Source organism: Chanos chanos, chromosome 5 (genome assembly GCF_902362185.1).
Source record: "Chanos chanos chromosome 5, fChaCha1.1, whole genome shotgun sequence".
NCBI lineage: Eukaryota > Metazoa > Chordata > Actinopteri > Gonorynchiformes > Chanidae > Chanos > Chanos chanos.
In genome coordinates this window covers 32,306,543-32,324,418 of record NC_044499.1, presented here as the reverse complement: position 1 = coordinate 32,324,418, position 17,876 = coordinate 32,306,543, and the positions used below count along the sequence as shown (strand labels likewise).

The window sequence follows — 17,876 nt, the reverse complement described above, 5'->3', positions numbered from 1 at the left end:
AAACTTCAACACTTTTCTTGGTGTAGCTCAGCTTATACTCCTGTACTGAATCAAATAAGTATCTCAAGTCTTTTCAATGACTGGGCTGTGTCCCAATGATCTTACTTGGCTCCTTTACCTCACTTATAATCTTCTTCTACTAAAGTTACTAAAAACAGAACTGAATCTGGTGAATCAGTATCAAATCAAGTTTGTGTGATTGCCTAGCAGAGTTTTCATCCGATCTCCTAATTAAGAAAGTGGCAGGGAAAAGGATCACCATAGACAACTGGGACAGGACCCAGTCATTTAAACCCTTTCACATATTTATTTAACCCAGATCCTTATAGCACTGTAACAGACAGTTCTCTACACAGTTGCTCACAGATGAGATAATCTTCTGAATGAATACATAAAAACACACTTTCACTGCACTATTGTGATCCACTGTAACACAAGCCACAGTTTGTAATTAGCTACCTGTTAAAAATTGTAGCTCATGTGTCCTTGCAGATGTATTCTGTAATTTCATTTCAAATATATATATATATATATATATATATATATATATATATATATATATATATATATATACATACACATGGGTTATTAGGACTGTATGGTGGATAGTACTGAGTGAGGTATCAGTGCATTGGTGAATGATATAGGGTTTTTTTTCCAGGACACACTGACAGACTGAGGAATGAAGTATGCCATGTTTGCTGCACACATACAGTAAAGCTGGACAGTCATACTGGAGCTTAGCCTATGGAACACAGCCTGCAGGCACAACTCGCACTCTCTCAAGGACTTTGGGTAAGATGTGTGTGTGTGTGTGTGTGTGTGTGTGTGTGTGTGTGTGTGCGCGCGCGCGTGTGTGTGTGTGTATGTGTGTGTCCACACAATGCATTAGCTCTAGGCCAAATCCCAGCGGCACCACATATCCCAGACCTCCTGTTCTCTCTAAAACCAGTGTTCTGAGCTAAGCCCCCCCCTCTCTCTCTTTCTCCCTCCCTCTCTCTCTCTAGGAGTTAGTCTTTCATAAGAAACCGTTACAACCTCTCCTCTCCGCCCTAGCATCCCTAAACCCCTTTCTGTACTGCCCTTGTTTCTATCAAAGCCAGTCGCTCATTCAGCACAACAATAACACAACTCTTCCCCCTCTCCCTTATGTTTCTCTCCTGGAATTTTTGATTCTTCTCTCCTCCCTCTATTCTACACACCTCTCCTCTCTTCTGTTCCCTGTTTGACTGCTGCTGCACACACATTGCTTAACACTCCCATATTTTCCATGAGGAAAGATGTGAAGAGGCCAGTTCTGCTATGAACCATCACTGGGCCATGGTCTGAGCCTGTGGCATATAGGCACGGAGTGAGAGTCATTATTGTAAATAGGTCAGAAGGGAGGCTTGTGGGAGCCTTCTCTTTCATAGCAAAGACATCTGAACATAGCCCTAGGTAAAGCATTGTCCACAACACTCAACTGACATGTCCTTGGCTGATCTCACATTCAAACACAGGCACAGACAAAGAGAGAGAGAGAGAGAGAGAGAGAGAGAGAGAGAGAGAGAGAGAGAGAGAGAGAGAGAGAGAGAGAGAGAGTGTGTGTGCGCGTGTGTGTGTGCACACGCATATGTGCGTGGGTGCAAAAGAGCGTGTATGTGTATATGTGTGTGTGTGTGCGTGTGTGTGTGTGTGTGTGTGTGTGTGTGTTCAGGGTCACTCAGTACTTTTTGAGAAGTGAAAATGGAATCTTTTTCACTCCACACAGTAGGTAACAGTTGCTCTTTGGAGTAGATTAGAGAAGAGAAAACATATCAGACATGATCGGAGACACGTGGAGCAGCTGCCACACACACACCACCTTCACCTCATGGTGACAACCACTCAGCTCACACATCACTGTATGTACAGTGATGGCAACTTAATACGGACCGTGAACAAAAACACCTCACCACTACTATTCCATATTTCCATATTCACCACTAATGTTCCATATTTCACACAGAAGAAAGACACCAGGGTGGAAAGCATCTCTCTCTCTCACACACACACACATACACACACAAACAGCAGTAAGGCTAAAGCTGAGAACCTGACACCCAGAGAGACTTGCACAGTGCAGAGGACAGAGCAGGTAAACAAATGACATCATTTTTCACCGTGACCCCAGGCTCTTTCACTTTAAAGGGATGACCTGTCCACACTAACAACGCCACCAGACTCTGTTCAATCAGACTCTATTCGCTCAGGCCCACTCCATCAATTCCATTGTTTATGGATGTGGTATATGGTTCCTGCCTGTAACAGTGCAACTGGTAAGCATTAACACATTCATCACATTCAAATCGATTAATACATTCAACACAAATAACTCAGCTGGATGGGAAATTATAAAAGAGACATAAACACTACTAAAACTACATGCACATACATATCACAAACACACACACACCTATTTTTGGCTTATATATGTGTGTACATGTGTGTGTGTGTGTGTCAGAGAGAGAGAGAAGCGAGAAAAAGAGAGAGCGAGAGAGACAGAGAGAGAACTGACACTCTGACACAGAGACAAAGACACATGAGTACTGAGAGATTTTGAGAAAAGTGTTTTGGTAACACTGGACAGAATACAGAGACTACACACATCTAACCAACCCACAAACTGAGCACAAACCACACCGTGCACAAGCCTGCTCACACGCAAACGTGCGGAATACACACACACACACACACACACACACACACACACACACACACGTGCACATACACACACACACACACACACGCACACACACACACACATGCACACACACACCTGCACACACACACATGCACACACACACACACATACACACACACACACACACACACACACGCACAAAGCCTTAGAACTACCTGCCCAGTAATTACTAAAATAGAGCATTAAAGTTAGAACAACAACAACAAAAAAAACAACATAAAGAACTACTTATAACTTTAAGTCTTCATCAGTGCAGCCTGCTAGACATGACCATGGTTAACTGAGTCTGCTGCTATTGTGCAAGCTCCCACGTCAGTATGGTTTTTGTTGTTGTTTTTCATAGTCTGCTTTCACACTCAAACCTCTTTTCAGCCGCCTTTTCATTACTTACTTCGTTAATGGGCGACGAGCACGAGCTGAGTGTGTTTGAAATTATCGGGTACAAATAAGCATCAGAAAGACAGAGCATTTGTTAGAGAGAGAGAGAAACAGATTAAACAGCCCAGTAAAAATACACACCCAAATGCACTCTTAACATGGCCAATAATCACGGCAATCAAATGAGTCAAAGGACTGAGAATCTCTCTGGCGAAGCTTTTGGCTCCCTCTTGGTTGACCTGAGTAAACTGAATAAACCTAAACAAAGCAGCTGTAACCCAAAACTCATATCAAAAGCCTAGAAAGCACAGTTAACATTGTTAAAAGTGAGTTAACTGCTCAAAAACGTTTAACATTTCAGAGAAATGGGAGAATGGTGTGCCCAGGCTGGGGAGTGTATGAGATGCAAAGTGGTTTTTATGTAAGACTACAGGTCACACACTGGTAGCCAGACACAGAGAAAACCCACGTTTGACAAACTTCCATGCCCTTCATTTCTTCTTCTCTGTGTGCGTGCGTGCGTGCGTGTGTGCGTGTGTGCGTGCGTGTGTGGGATGTAGATTCTCCCCCAGTCTCTCTTTTTTGAATTCTCACACATGTCTTACCCTCATCCTCACCCCACCCCTTTCATTCTCTCTCACTTTCTTTCTTTCTTTCTTCCTATTTCTCTGTGACTTTTCTCTCATTCTGTTTTAGTGGATCCTCCTGGCTAGTGTTGTATTTTTTTCAGCCTTTAGGGACTCAGCTGCCATTTCCAGTCCTCTTTCCCTCTGTCCTTCTCTTTCTCTCTTTCTCTCTCTCTCTTTAACTCTCTCTCTGTTCTTCTCTTTCTCTCCTGCTCTCTTTCTCTCACTCTCTCTGTGCGTATGAAACTGGACATGTCTATGTAGGTCCCCCACATACTGATCCATGTCAGAATGAGCAGCTGTGTCCAAGCTCTCCCACCATGACTGTTAGCACTGTCATTCAGATTCACCACATATACAACACTGTCTGTCTCACATACATATACTACACATACAACACCGTCTGTCTCACACACATATACCCCACGTACAACACTGTCTGTCTCACACAAAAATACAACATACTGTCTCTCTCCTTTCTGAACTGTCGCGGCATCTGTTAGCACATTCATTCACATCTGCTGGCATAATACAACATCACACGCTGTCGGTCTAACCACCGTCCTGTTTGTTAGCACAAGCTTTCACATCCAATTTGCAAGTTTTAAAATAAATACAAGAGGGAAAAAATGTAATTTCAGCTGACATTAACTAGCAGAAAAGCTGTGAATACACATCTGTGCTCTTATTTTACATTATTTTATGGCAAAATTGGCAGTTCAAAATTGTAGTTCATTTTCCTCAGTGGTTTCGAGTCAAATCAAAAGCAAAATTTCCCAAAAGCTCTTCCTTTAAACACTGAGCATATGCATCAATACTAACGTCAATATTTTCAATTTTAGACAGTACCGTGTGAGTCAAACCACGGTGAGGTTAGAGCAACAGAGGCATGGAAAAGGGCCAAACCGCATCAATGCATCACTGAAGGTTGCCATAGTAACCCCCCCTCCCTGGATTGACACCTGTTGATTGTCTAAAGCAGAAGGAATGTGTGTGCAAGAGAGAGAAAGAGAAAAAGAGAGAGAGAGAGAGAGAGAGAGAGCGAGAGAGAGAGAGAGAGAGAGAGAGAGAGAGAGAGAGGAGAGAGAGAGAAGGGGAGAGAGGGAGGAGAGAGAGAGAAGGGGAGAGAGAGAGGCTTCTGGCATTTATGAGAGAGCTCCACTGATCTCTATGCAGTCATGTGTAAAGCCACCTGTCTCTTCTCACAGGTGTTACAATTTAACTCACACATCACCTGACACCAACAAGACAAAAGTCAATAAATCAATGCACTCCACTCACCCATTTCTCTTTTGGGATATCCATTAGTCTAACTGGCTGGGGGTTGGGGTTACTGGTGAAAGAGATGGCTGCAATGTATTTGAGATAAATTTGTGGACATGTTACATCCAACATTGCCAAAAGCTGCCAGATCTTCTTTGTTTATATACTGTACAATTAAAAACAACATAATATTAAAACACAATGTACATCATATATTATCTGCTATCCTACCAGTTGCAGTCAGATTGAGGAAGGTTATGAGTAATGCTGATTTATAATGTACTAATTATTTTTTTGGTTTACATGACAGTAAAAAAAAGGGGTTAATGTAATGTAATGTATGATTTGACCTCACATTTTTCAGGGGGACAATGTTCACAACATCACAGTTCCTAACCAACCATGACGCAAATGATCCTCCTGTTACTGCTTTAACTATACCCTGGACTGCTGTCTTCCTTTGGTTACTGAAAGCAAATGCCAAGCCACTCTGTCCTTTCTTAAAAACCTCCCTGGAGAAAAGCTAACAGACACGTTAATCAATGCTTCTCACTGGACCACATAATGGAAGACTGTGTAATAAAGGCTTTCTCCAAAAACAAAGTAAAACCCCATCTTTTTCCTGCGTTATCTGCCTCCCACAACTTCTCCTCAAAGTAACATTAGCATACCACAATTTTCTTTTTATTCATTCACACTTCCATTCATCTGTCTATTTATCCATCTGTTTATCTCTATATTTATCTGTAAGTGAGTCTGTCTTGCCCATATATATCTATCCATCCCTCTGCTCTCCATTTTGCCCTCTGCATCACACCTCTTGCCGCAAGCTAAGTCCTTTCTTCTCTATCCATTAATCACTCCTGTTCTGAACCTCTGAGTATTGCTGTGCTGGAGTTTGCAGCAGGAGTGACCTTGGGGACATGACGGCTCAGTTGTACTGCAGGCTAACACATAGTTTCTCAGAGGTTCAGACGAACCAAACAGGAGTAAAAGGAAACTAAGCCTAGCTAAGCTTATACAGGTGGATGGCTTTTGCTAACTGTGTCGGCACAATCCATGATAAACTCTGCCCTAATCTTCCCACATGTTCTCCACCACAGGTTATCCCCTGACAGTCCACAAAAGTTTAACACAAACTCCACAACATTTAACCCAAATAGCTGGACACCAAGCCTTTAAAATTCAGGCCATTCAGGAGCGCTAGTCAGAAGATAAAGCTAACACATGAAACAGACACAGTTTTGAGAGACACTCTTGTACATGGCTGGATTTCCCTTGGGATTAATGAAGTATTCTTATTCGTATTCGTATTTCTTCCCTGTTTCTATCAAACCAGTGTACTGGCTACAAATACTGCAATTGACCTTACGTGACCCATCGTTCCAAAAAAAAAAAAAAAACTGTATATATCTGATTTGTCTGCATGTTTCATTCACATGTTGAAAAGTGTAACAGAGATTGTGAATATTAATCCTTAATCCGTGTACCACGGTAATCACATGGCTTTGAGAGAGAGGAAACAGAAGCCTGCTAACAGTTTACGCAGTCTGCTGTCACATTCCTGTGACGCAGGGAAAACTGGACTGTAATTTGTGGGTAAATATTTACTGAGATCTTCAAGTTACACACACTTGCTTACAGCAAACCACAAACTGATCTGCCATCTGGTTGTAAGTTTGGGTGTGTTTTACACTGCTGTATGTTTACTTTGTATGTGTTTGTGTGTGTTAGAGTCTGTGTATGTTTGTTTGTGCGTGTCTAAGTGTGTGTGTCACCAGGAAAAGGCAAATCATAAAATCGCTGCTAATATCTCTAAGGAGAATCCCTGCCTCTAAATCTTTTCTGATCCTCATATATATATCTGTCTGTCTGTCTGTCTGTCTGTCTCTCTCTCTCTCTCACACACACACACACACACACACACGCAGAGTATATACTCAGTGAATATTCAGACAGTAAGCCTCCATGACAGAGAAAGAGAGCGAGAGAGAGAGAGAGAGAGAGAGAGAGGAAGAGAGAGAGGAAGAGAGAGGGCTGTCTGTCTATAAGGAACAGGGGCAACAGTAGCAGACAGCAGCAAAAGCCTGCAGAATGAACACAGGTATAACAATCATGCTCTATTTAAAGACACATCAAAGTTTCACTTCCTGCCCTGATCAGACCAATAGCACCTAAGGAGACCTTCAATTGTTGTGCAATAAATGCCAGAGAGACAATAAATAAATGTTAAATTATTGCAATTATTGAATTTTAACATTTAATTTTATTGACTCAAAGTCAGCAAAAGCTTTAATGTCACAGTGACTTAAATATTTTCAGTGCAACGGTTATTTGTTTGAAGATATATTTTGGAAACCATCTTCATCATTTGCTGTTTTACGCCTGTTCTTAAAATGGGCATGTCTGGATATGGAGGGCACAATGTGGAATTTAACTGAGCACTGAAGACTGATGGTATTTAACAACTGAGAGTGTTGATAATATCCCATACGCTCCCATTAGAGCCACACAGATGACCAAAGTTCTAAATACAAACAGTCACCGTTTCACTACCGGCTTTATGTTCGTTTCAAGCGATGTCACCGCTGGTGCCATGCGAAGCTACGTACAATGGGCTCTTAAACAATCATCGCTCATTAAACGACTCTGTTCTCCCAAAAATGTGTGTAACAGTTTTGACTTTGCCCTGTCAAAGTACTGCAAAGCGGTTAAGCAGCGAAGAGACGACTTCTGCTTCACTGGCCCAAACCTCTCACATGTCAGTGTTTACAAGAAGATCAAAACAAGATCACTCCTCTGACCAAAAGGGGAAAAAAGAGTGTTTCAGACACACTGTTATATAATGAAAAGTGATTACTAAAAGTGAATGTGTTTGTTTAAGCTCCTTCTTTTCAGGATCTGATCAGGACAGAACATTCAGTGTAATCCATTATCTAAATCCTTTCATTCAATCACAGTTGAGTGGAAAGCATGTGAGAGAGAGAGAGAGAGAGAGAGAGAGAGAGAGAGAGAGAGAAAGGGAGGGAGGGGGAGAGAGAGATGAGCTGGAGAAATGAGTGGTAAGCACTGTGGTTAGAGAACAAAAGCCACTTGATTCTGTGAAGGAGAGAGAGTGGTGTGTCGGCAAAAACAACAACAACAACAAAAAGTTTGTTTGTGCGAGAGATGACTGAATCTGTAATTCAAACTTCCTTAACTGCCAAGACAGACAAAACTGGGTTCCCAAATAAGATCAGTGAGAATTTCAGATGGGATTTACTCTGTGCGTGTGTGTGTGTGTGTGCGCGCGGGTGCGGTTGTTGGCTGTTCAGGACTAATAAGTTAACCCTCTTTGCTGCTCCACTACATTTTCACCCAAACCAAGTCTACGCTTACCCCCATGGACCATCAGACCTGACAATAAAGACAGAGAACTTTCTAGAACTTTCCATCACTGTTTTACAGGACAAATGTCACAGCTGAGTTCTTCATATAAATGTGTGATCTCAGACTTCCTTACACGTCTGTTTGCTTTTGCTTGACTCGGAAAAGGAGGAGAGAAAAAACCCTGAAGCTGTTAGATGAAAGAAATATTAATATCTAGGTGTAAAATTCAGGTAAAATATTGTAGAACATTCTCCAGAGTTCCACCTCTTACTGACCTTTAAACTTAGAAGAGTTAAGATAAGGTTACTGATCAGGAGAAATGCCATGGCAACATGTAATTGTGACAGTGGCTTGGCAACGTGAATACAAGCCTCCAGAGAAAATAAACAGCCTTGGACTTCAGACTTTCGCCTTGACAATGAATACTTCCAATATAACACCAGAGTTATGCTGTCTGCCATTACATGACCACATATTTGAATCACTGCTCAGATATGGTTTGAAAGTTACATAAAAACATTTACCAGACGATAAATCCCTGAACACAGACTATGAAATTCCACTCTCTGATTCATGGCCATGTTCGTGTCATTGGAATTCATGAGCATTCTTTTAATGCTGACTCATTTGCATTACCGTCCGATAAATTTACATTCATTTTATCGACATGAAGGGCAGAACAGTGTTCGTTTGACCTTAAGGTTTAGCTCTCGTGACCTTCTGAAAACAAAGGTTATTTACTTTACATACAAGTAGAAGGTTAAACTTAATGAATATAATCATAATTATGCTTGATAAAGTCTTTACTGAAAAAATGTTGTTCTCTGGCTGCGTCCTAGTTAGCCAAATTGTTGATTAGTAGTGTGTTATCACTAACCCTTCTGTTTGCATCTCTCTCTCTCTCTCTCTCCCTCTCTCGTCCTATGTTCTATAGGAATACTGATCAATGCCTGGGCCCTCTGGCTGCAAAGTGAGAGCTATTGTCCTCTGTGGGTTGTGTGTGTGTTTGTGTTCAAGTGGTCATTAGTGGTCATTCTGTGGATCAGCCCTTCTACTGTGCAGACCCTTGACACTCCCACTGCCCTCACGAGGGGTTTGGGGGGGAGGGGGGTTGCTGGGGGAATATGGCAGTCCCTTACCCCTCAGTGACAGGGAACTGAAAAAGGGCCAGCATCCCCCTAAAACTCAACCAGTGACCTACAAACAAAGTCAGCTCGGAAGTGACACCTTAATACAAGAGGGTATGCATTTTTCTAACGGGCTTAGAGTAAGACCAAAGACACACGCAAACATACAAACACACACATATTTATACAAATAAACACACACAAGCTCAACTGTGACAAAGAGCTGATAAATGTGTAAAGTGGACATTTCATATCTAGAGCATCTGAAGGGAAAAAAAAATTGCTTCAATAAATCAAGACTCACTGCTGTAAGCTCCCTCAAGGGCGTATTTACGCTGAAAAGTAGTATTCAGTGCCAAACACTTCATCTCTATCGCTGCCTTTTGTTTAAAAAAATCACTTCTAATCGAGCTTCTCTCACACAGTCATATTGAGAGGCAGAGCTACAGTCTGCACCATGCTCACAGTCTATAGGAAAAAAAAAAAAAACTTTCAATTGCTTTGCTCCAATCAATCTTTGCTAGAGTCACTCAGAGTTACCGAAAAAAGAGAAACATTTACTTCCTCTCTTTCAACATAAACGAGTGAAGACAGTCATTTTCCAATCCAATCACAGTTTCCCCAGCGGCTCGGTCCACTGGAGACTTATGACTGATGGATAGTTCTACTTGGCTTGAGTAAAGTGAGGAAAAGTAAGTTAGGAGAATATAATGAAGGTGAAGACCAGTGACTTCACAGAGGAAGAAACAGGGCCTTGAAAAGGAGCCAAAAGAACATTCAGTCTCAATTCAAATCAGTCGCAGCCTCGGCTCCTGGAACGCTGCGTGTTTCTCTTAAGACAGAGTCGTCTTTCCCGATTATCACGAGGTGAGACAGCGAGTACGTCTGAAATGTAACGCCAGTGGCCCTGTCACGCTCTGTGGGACACAATTAGATTGCCTTGTGTGTGTGTGTGTGTGTGTGTGTGTGCACGTGTGTGTGTATGTGCGTGTGTTTGTGTGTTTAGACCACGCATCTCATTACTGTGACATAGGAGTCGTGCTGAGAACTCGTAGAAACCAATCACCTCGGGTTTATTCAGCCTGAGTCGAGAGTAAACAGGAAATTAGATGGCTTAAATGATTTGGGGATAAAGAAAGAATGAACAAGAAACGGAGTGCGGAGGTGGGGGTGCATGTTTCTCTCCTCGGTTTCTTTTGGGAGAAAGATCTAAAAAATGTTTCGTAATTTGTTGGCGACATAGAAAAAGATTTTTATTTGTATGAGTGAGCTCGCTGGTGCTTACGAGTGGACCATACAGGCCGATTCTTGTGAAAATGGGGAAATGGAGAAGCTCTTGTTGGAGTGACAAGAATCCTGTAGATCAACGAAGCATTTGAGAAAGGCCATCTCGCCGTCCTATTAATGCAAAGCCCCTCACTTTTAGACTGCTTGGCATTTTCAATATCCAATTTGGGTCATATCCACTATGTGTGTGTGTGTGTGTGTGTGTGTGTGTGTGTGTGTGTTAGAGAGAGAGAGAGTGTGTGTGTGTGTGTGTGTGTGTGTGTGTGTGTGTGTGTGTGTGTTTTGTGTGTGTTTCTGCCGTGTAAGCACATGCTGTCCTCCATCTGCTGTTTGATAGAGGCCGTTTCCTTTCCTGTGCAGCAAGCCTTCCTGTTCAACTCAGAAAGGAAAATGGGACACACACACACACACACACACACAACATGCCACATTTTGTCTGGCTGGTTACTTCAATCTTAAACAGCTCCACATTTATGTAAGACTGTAAAACGCTTCCACTTTATTCCATCTTGAATACACATATCTTTCTAAAAATCATGGAGCAATGGATTGTGAAGGCAGCAATGCCAGGAAAATGACTGTGATAAAAAAAAAAAGATAACTGTGCATAATATAGGCATAAAACAGACACCTCCTTCTGCATCAATCTCTTTAGTAAAGAAACAGAAAACTCAGCTGATGGGGTTCAGCTTTGCTTTGACAAGGCTTTACAGTCTCTGCCTGAGACTGAAGTGTGAAAAAAGAAAACAGTGGGCCTAATCCGTTTTCTGCTTGAGCGACCTGTACACATGCAATTGGGTTTTCCTTCGACACTGACAGCCAGAATAGCCCTCTGAAAGAAACCGGCTATATCAGAAAGAGAAAGAGACACAGAGAGAGAGAGAGAGAGAGAGAGAGAGAGAAGGACCATGTAGCATTCTACTGTCTCCAGCATTAACCATTCCCATCATGTTTAATGCAGTCTCTGAGCCCTTTTGCCTGTCAGTTATTCAACCAAATGTCAGGTTGTGTCACTATACCAACAGTTAACCAACCAAATGTCAGGCTGTGTCCCTATACCAACAGTTAACTAACCAAATGTCAGGCTGTGTCACTATACCAACAGTTAACCAACCAAATGTCAGGCTGTGTCACTATACCAACAGTTAACTAACCAAATGTCAGGTTGTGTCACTATACCAACAGTTAACCAACCAAATGTCAGGCTGTGTCACTATACCAACAGTTAACCAACCAAATGTCAGGCTGTGTCACTATACCAACAGTTAACCAACCAAATGTCAGGCTGTGTCACTATACCAACAGTTAACCAACCAAATGTCAGGCTGTGTCACTATACCAACAGGCTAAAAAAGCTCCAGCCGCATTTTCTTCCAACCACAATTGTCTCAGGTGTAACTGAAAGCCAAAGTCTCACATCACAGACTGCTTCTGCCTACTGTATTAGACAAATAAGTAAATGCGCAAACACACAAGAATCTGTTTCCAGCCTTAATAAAACAAATGAACTTTCGGTTATGACATAATATACTGAAATGTTCCCCTCTCTTGTGCTGCCATTCTCTTGACGATGAAACAAGACGGGACTTAAAATTGAGTGTATTTGATTAAAGACTTAATGTTCAACATGCCGGTTTACTATCTTTTCCACTGCTTCACCTCACAATGTCTTTCTAGAACTCTGTGGGAAAGGAGGACAAGACGACAACCATTTAAACAGTACTTTACCCAAATTAAAACACGACCGTAACTAAAAGTAAACGTTAAATTTCGCCTGCTTTACTTTTTTGATCTTAGTATACAGGCTGCCTTTCCAAGCTTGCGAGTATGGAAATACAACACGTCTTCAGCTCATGTCATAGCACATCTGTCACTGAGAACATTTAAAGACAGGGGAAGCAGACACTAACTATATGGTGCGAATCAGAAGCGTGAAAACAGCTAAGAGCTTGTGTAGAACAGGAATACTTGAGGTGCTTGCTTACTGAAATACTGAATGTGTTCTCCATGGAAACCAAGCACTAGACCAAATACAATGGCATTCATACAATGTGACCCTATATAGCATAAACCTTATACATAAAAATACATAGTCTGTTATCAAATGCTACATATATTTAAGTCTCTGAAAGCCCTTTATGGGTAATAAGGTCCTCCATAAGACAATATACAGACAATGCAACAAAATGATAAAACGGAGAAGATCCAGTGGACACCCTTCACAAGAAACGGCTGTTTTAAACCTCATATATCACTACGATGAAAGATAAAATCGCTTCCTATTTGATGTGTGTGTGCCTTTAGCACATTTCACACCAGAACTGAAGGTCCTGTTTTTTGTTTGTTTGTTTGTTTGATTGTTCCATCTGAATTCAGTTTAAATTTGTTCTGAAACAGGCGTTTTGAAACCCTTATATGAGGAACAGCAAAACCTCAGTGGTTAAAAAAAAAAAAAAAAAAAAAAAGATGCTGTACTTCCTGTTGAATGATCATCTTTGTTACTTTCATAATGTCCACTGACCGTGTACAGTCTTTTCTCTTAAGACTCATACTCACTCTACCTGCTGTGTAGATTCAGTGCACGCTGGTTCTGGAGTCCATTGTAGCAGATGAGAAGCGGGGAGAGTCCAGCTGTCACATCGCTACCAACACACTACTGACCGCTCGCTCTCTCGTATCTCTCTCCTTCTCTCTCGCTTTCTGTCTCTCTGTCTCTCTCTCTCTCTCTCTCTCTCTCTCTCCCTCTCTCTCTCTCCCCCTTGTTGTCTTTTGCTGTGGTGTTCCTTCCAGTAGAAAGTTGGTTGTGGCAGCTAGAGATACTGTTGTTCACTCTCTCTCTCTCTCGTTCACAGAGCTCTCTCCTCTCTCTTGTTCTCTCTCTCCACTGAGGACTGAGGGCAGGCACAGGATGACTGAGACTTCAACCAGGCTCAGGTCCTAAGGAGCTGTCTCACCACCTTTGAGGAAAAGAGAGAGGAAGAGAGAGAGAGAGAGAGAGAGAGAGAGAGAGGGAAGACAGAAGCGTTAGGTATTTATATTGGCTGGTATTTTTTATTATTGTAGGGTGAGATAGAGGATGGGAGATGAAGAGCCCAAGGCTTGAAGCTGTCTCCCTGGCTCTTCGGACCAGTGGAGAGCAGTAGCCGGGAACAAACACACACACACACACAGAGAGAGAGAGAGATTATTTGTGAGGATATCAGCCTCCTTTTGCTATGCTTCAGGGACTATAGCTCCCCTCTGAATACAAAGTATGAGAGATCTGCTCATCTAAATATAACCCTCTGCTCGTCCCTGATGTCACACAGGAATAGAGTCGACACCGTCCTTGCTTGCAAGTTCACATGTCTGGCTACTTCCTTTCACAGCTTCACTGTATCTTCACTGAGCAGAAGAGATGGCGGTTTTTAATACGGTTTGATCGCCGTGTTTCAAAAATGTTTTCTGTGCCTCAAAAGTTCCAAGAGCAACCACAGTTAATCAGTTAAAAACTGACAGAATAAAAATCTGATCAGCTGCTCTTCACAGAAACACTACTACTCTCAGACACGTCTAGATTCTGAGGGAGGAAAAGAGCAACTTAAAAAGAAAGTCTGCAAAGCATTTCAATTCAAATGGGAAACTGCAATTAAAGCAAAAGATATCTGACTTTGCAAATAGTCTACATCTCGGTTAAGCTCGTTAAACTTGCATGTGATGAGCACTAAGCATATTTGAGCATTAAATAGCTTATCTTCACTATCTGCTGCACGTCACATGATTCCCCATTAAACACAGCTATTCTAAATCCAGATTGAAATATATATATATATATTTCATTTGATCTCTTACAGTGTTGGCTTTCTTACTGAATACATTAGCAGCCCTCATTTCCTGCAACACCACCATGGCAATGCACACACCACCATTCTTAAGTGAGATGGGTTGGGAGGAGGTGGTTGTGAGGAACGAGTGGGAAAAAGAGAGAGAGAGAATAAATGGAGGGAAACGGGAGAGAAAGAGAGTGAGAATGAGAGAAGGAATAAAAGGGGGTGAGCATGGGTGGCAAAGTACAATTTATCTACCTGGGAACACAGCACTGGTAAAGATTCCAAATGCTTGTGCATTCCAAGCTGTTGCTATGGTGACAGCCTAGTCTAGACTAGCACCAAGTCATACATGCAGGCTGTGTGAGTGAGTGTGCATGTGTGTTGGTGCATGTGTGTTGGTGTTTGTGTGTGTGTGTGTGTGTATGTGGTGGAGGGGGGCATAGAGAGGAAATAACAGAAAAGTTAATTTCAAAGAAAGCTCCATTTCACCCACAAAAATGGGTAAAAGGGGGTCTTAGTCATGTAAGTAGTGTAGTTAAATTAATCAGATTATCTTGAATAATTATTCTGGGGAAGAGTACATATAGCTACTGAAGATTCTCTAGCAGTTTATCGCAACCCTTTTTTCAACATACCAGTATTGCCATTACAATGGAAACGAGATTAGACATAAACACACACCACTGAGAACAAGTCTTCTCTCAACAAATTTGAAGCATTTTATGTAAATCGACTACACTCAACAGTAACTCATGATGCATGACACCAAAACATCCCTCCTCATTTGTCAATATAATTCTATTTCAGACTCTGACAGGAGAGCACAGGGAAATGAAAACTGGAAAGAAAGTGCATGAGCCCCTTTTTTGGCCTCTGAAAGCTGCGCTCTGAGAGGGAGAGCAGAGTGTAACCTTTAAACCGTCAGATGAAAGGAACGGAGGACCAGTAAAGTGAAATCTGGTTATACCTCTTTATGTGTGCAGAGCAAGCCGCAATCCAATTATGGAGGTCACCTAGTTCTGTATCGTAATTTAGTCCTGAGGTAGAGCTTGGTGAGGGAGGATTCTCAGAGGAACGTAACAACACTGGGAAAAGACATCCTCAAGGTATTCAAAGACACCCCCACACTAGGAACCCGACGACTCAACTCAATGTGCTTTAAAACGAGAGAAAAGACAGCTATCAGAAAGAAAACAATGAAGTGCTACGCGTTAGCCAACAGAATATTTTATTTCCTTAAACTCAAAGGAAGTTTGGTGCAGTGGTTACTCTCCTGAGAATGTTAGACTATCTTCACCTTCAATCAGCGTGTTGCTAATCTAAGAAATCAGTGCTTGAATTGACTCCTGTGTAACAGAATACACCACTGGCTTTGTACCGGCTCCCATGTAAAGTTCCTCTGAGATAACTGCTCTATTCATTTTATGTTACTCGATTTAGCTTTACAATGAATCAAGGGTGCCAGCTCACTTTGCAGAGCAAAAGCGAGAGAGAGAGAGAGAGAGAGAGAGAGAGAGAGCAGGAAGCTGGTCTTCTCCACCACAGGGAGTCTGCTCCTGGCTGGTCTAGCCTCCAGGCATACTTGACTCATGCACACTTATACACACACACGCACACACACACACACACACACAACACACACACAACACACAGTGGCCCACAGATGCAAGCAGGAAGGAAGTGAAGTCTGTCTAGGGAATCTTATCTGAGCAGACAAACTCCACACGCTTGCTAAATGGGAAGAAAGACGTGGCGGCGAAGGAAAATGCTACAAACACTCTCAAAAGGCTGATTTATAATCATGTCCTAATCACTATAAACACTCAAAACAACATCCACCCACAAAGATTTACTGAACTCAATCCTAATGAACAGAACCTGCCACACAAGCCCACGAATGAGCTTAACACAGGCCCCAAGATAAGCTCTGTGAGTTTTGGAGATAATATCTGACTGAATTTAAGTGTGTTTTACGTAATTGTAACGTAAGAAAAAGGTATTTAATCCCCAAGGTTTGGTCTAGATTAACTTGCTATTCAAAATGAACATAAATGCTGTTTCTAAAAATATGCATAATCCACGTTGAACTAATGCCGATATCCTGTGTTTGGTGATTTTAAGACGGCGATGTTTGATCGACGTCTTTTTTGTGTGTGGCGTCTTTAGATGCCTGTACCCCTGCAGTGCACATCAACATGAGCCCATTCATGAAGCAGTGCACGTCAAACCAGAGCAGGTCCCTAACGACGTCTCTCAGAATATCACCAGCTAATCAAATGTCACTTCCTCACCGAAAGTAGCTCATCAAGGCCTACATTCTCGTCTGTAAATTGAGCTGAGGCTGTACAATGACTGCAGAGTGTTTGACACCAATTCCACCTAATCAAAAAAAGGGGGGTGGGGTGAGGGGGGGGGGCATTCTGAATTTGGCAAAGAGAGAAAAAACAAAATGGAACAACACTGTATACTTTACATGAAAAACAGACAATGGCTTATCTACTGACGCAGATATGATTGCTTGACTGTTTTCAGAGAACGCAGAACAAAAGATTTTATTTCTGACCTCTCTCTCTCTCTCCCTCTCTCTCTCTCTCTCTCTCTCTCTCTCTCTCTCCCAGACTACTGCTTATCAACTAATATTATCTCACTATATTTTCTTTCCGTTTCAACCTGTTTTCTTTTCCTATTGTCCAGTATTTCACCAGTGACCATCTGCTTCCTTTACAGGGTATGTAAGTAAAAATAATGAGCATGTGTGGGTACTGTACTCTGTGAACATGTATCCTCCAGCACAAGCATCAGTAAAACCGCTAAAACGATAAGCGCAAAAGAGATAAATGTTGGTAATTTAGAAATCAGACATAAGCTACTGCATGATAAAGAATCTGGATATGCGTGAGGGACTGCAGCATGATAATGTCATTCTAACATAAGTCAGCGTTTTTACATCTGATAAAAAAAAAAAATCAGATGGCAACATGACCGTTTTTACAAGCTAACTCCCCCTTCATTCTGCAATATCGATATATGTTATTGAAATCTGAAATATAATTGCCGTGCTTGATATGATTGAGGGGCTTGATATGACATAGAAACCCTGTGATGCCTTTAATCAGATTCTTTGGATTAGTTGGCCACTGTGCTTCTTCCACTAACGTCATTTATCAGGTGTCCTGCCATATTTTGCTGGCCAAAAACAAGGCAAGCAAAGTTGTGTAGCAGCTGGTAATATTGAGCATGCACCTGGGTTAGCTTTGATGTGAGTGAGACATTGGGATGTATATCCATTATCTGA

The 17,876-nt window shown here is 41.9% G+C and overlaps 1 protein-coding gene across 1 annotated transcript in view; it reads right to left on the bottom strand.

Annotated features, from left to right (window-relative positions):
- Nucleotides 1-13,433, bottom strand: part of ptprea (protein tyrosine phosphatase receptor type Ea) — a 32,930-nt gene extending 19,497 nt beyond the window's left edge. The window contains exon 1 of the mRNA XM_030773859.1: nt 13,334-13,433. The gene's annotated coding sequence lies outside the window, so the exon portion shown is untranslated. The remainder of the gene's footprint in view (nt 1-13,333) is intronic.
- Nucleotides 13,434-17,876: the final 4,443 nt, after the last annotated feature.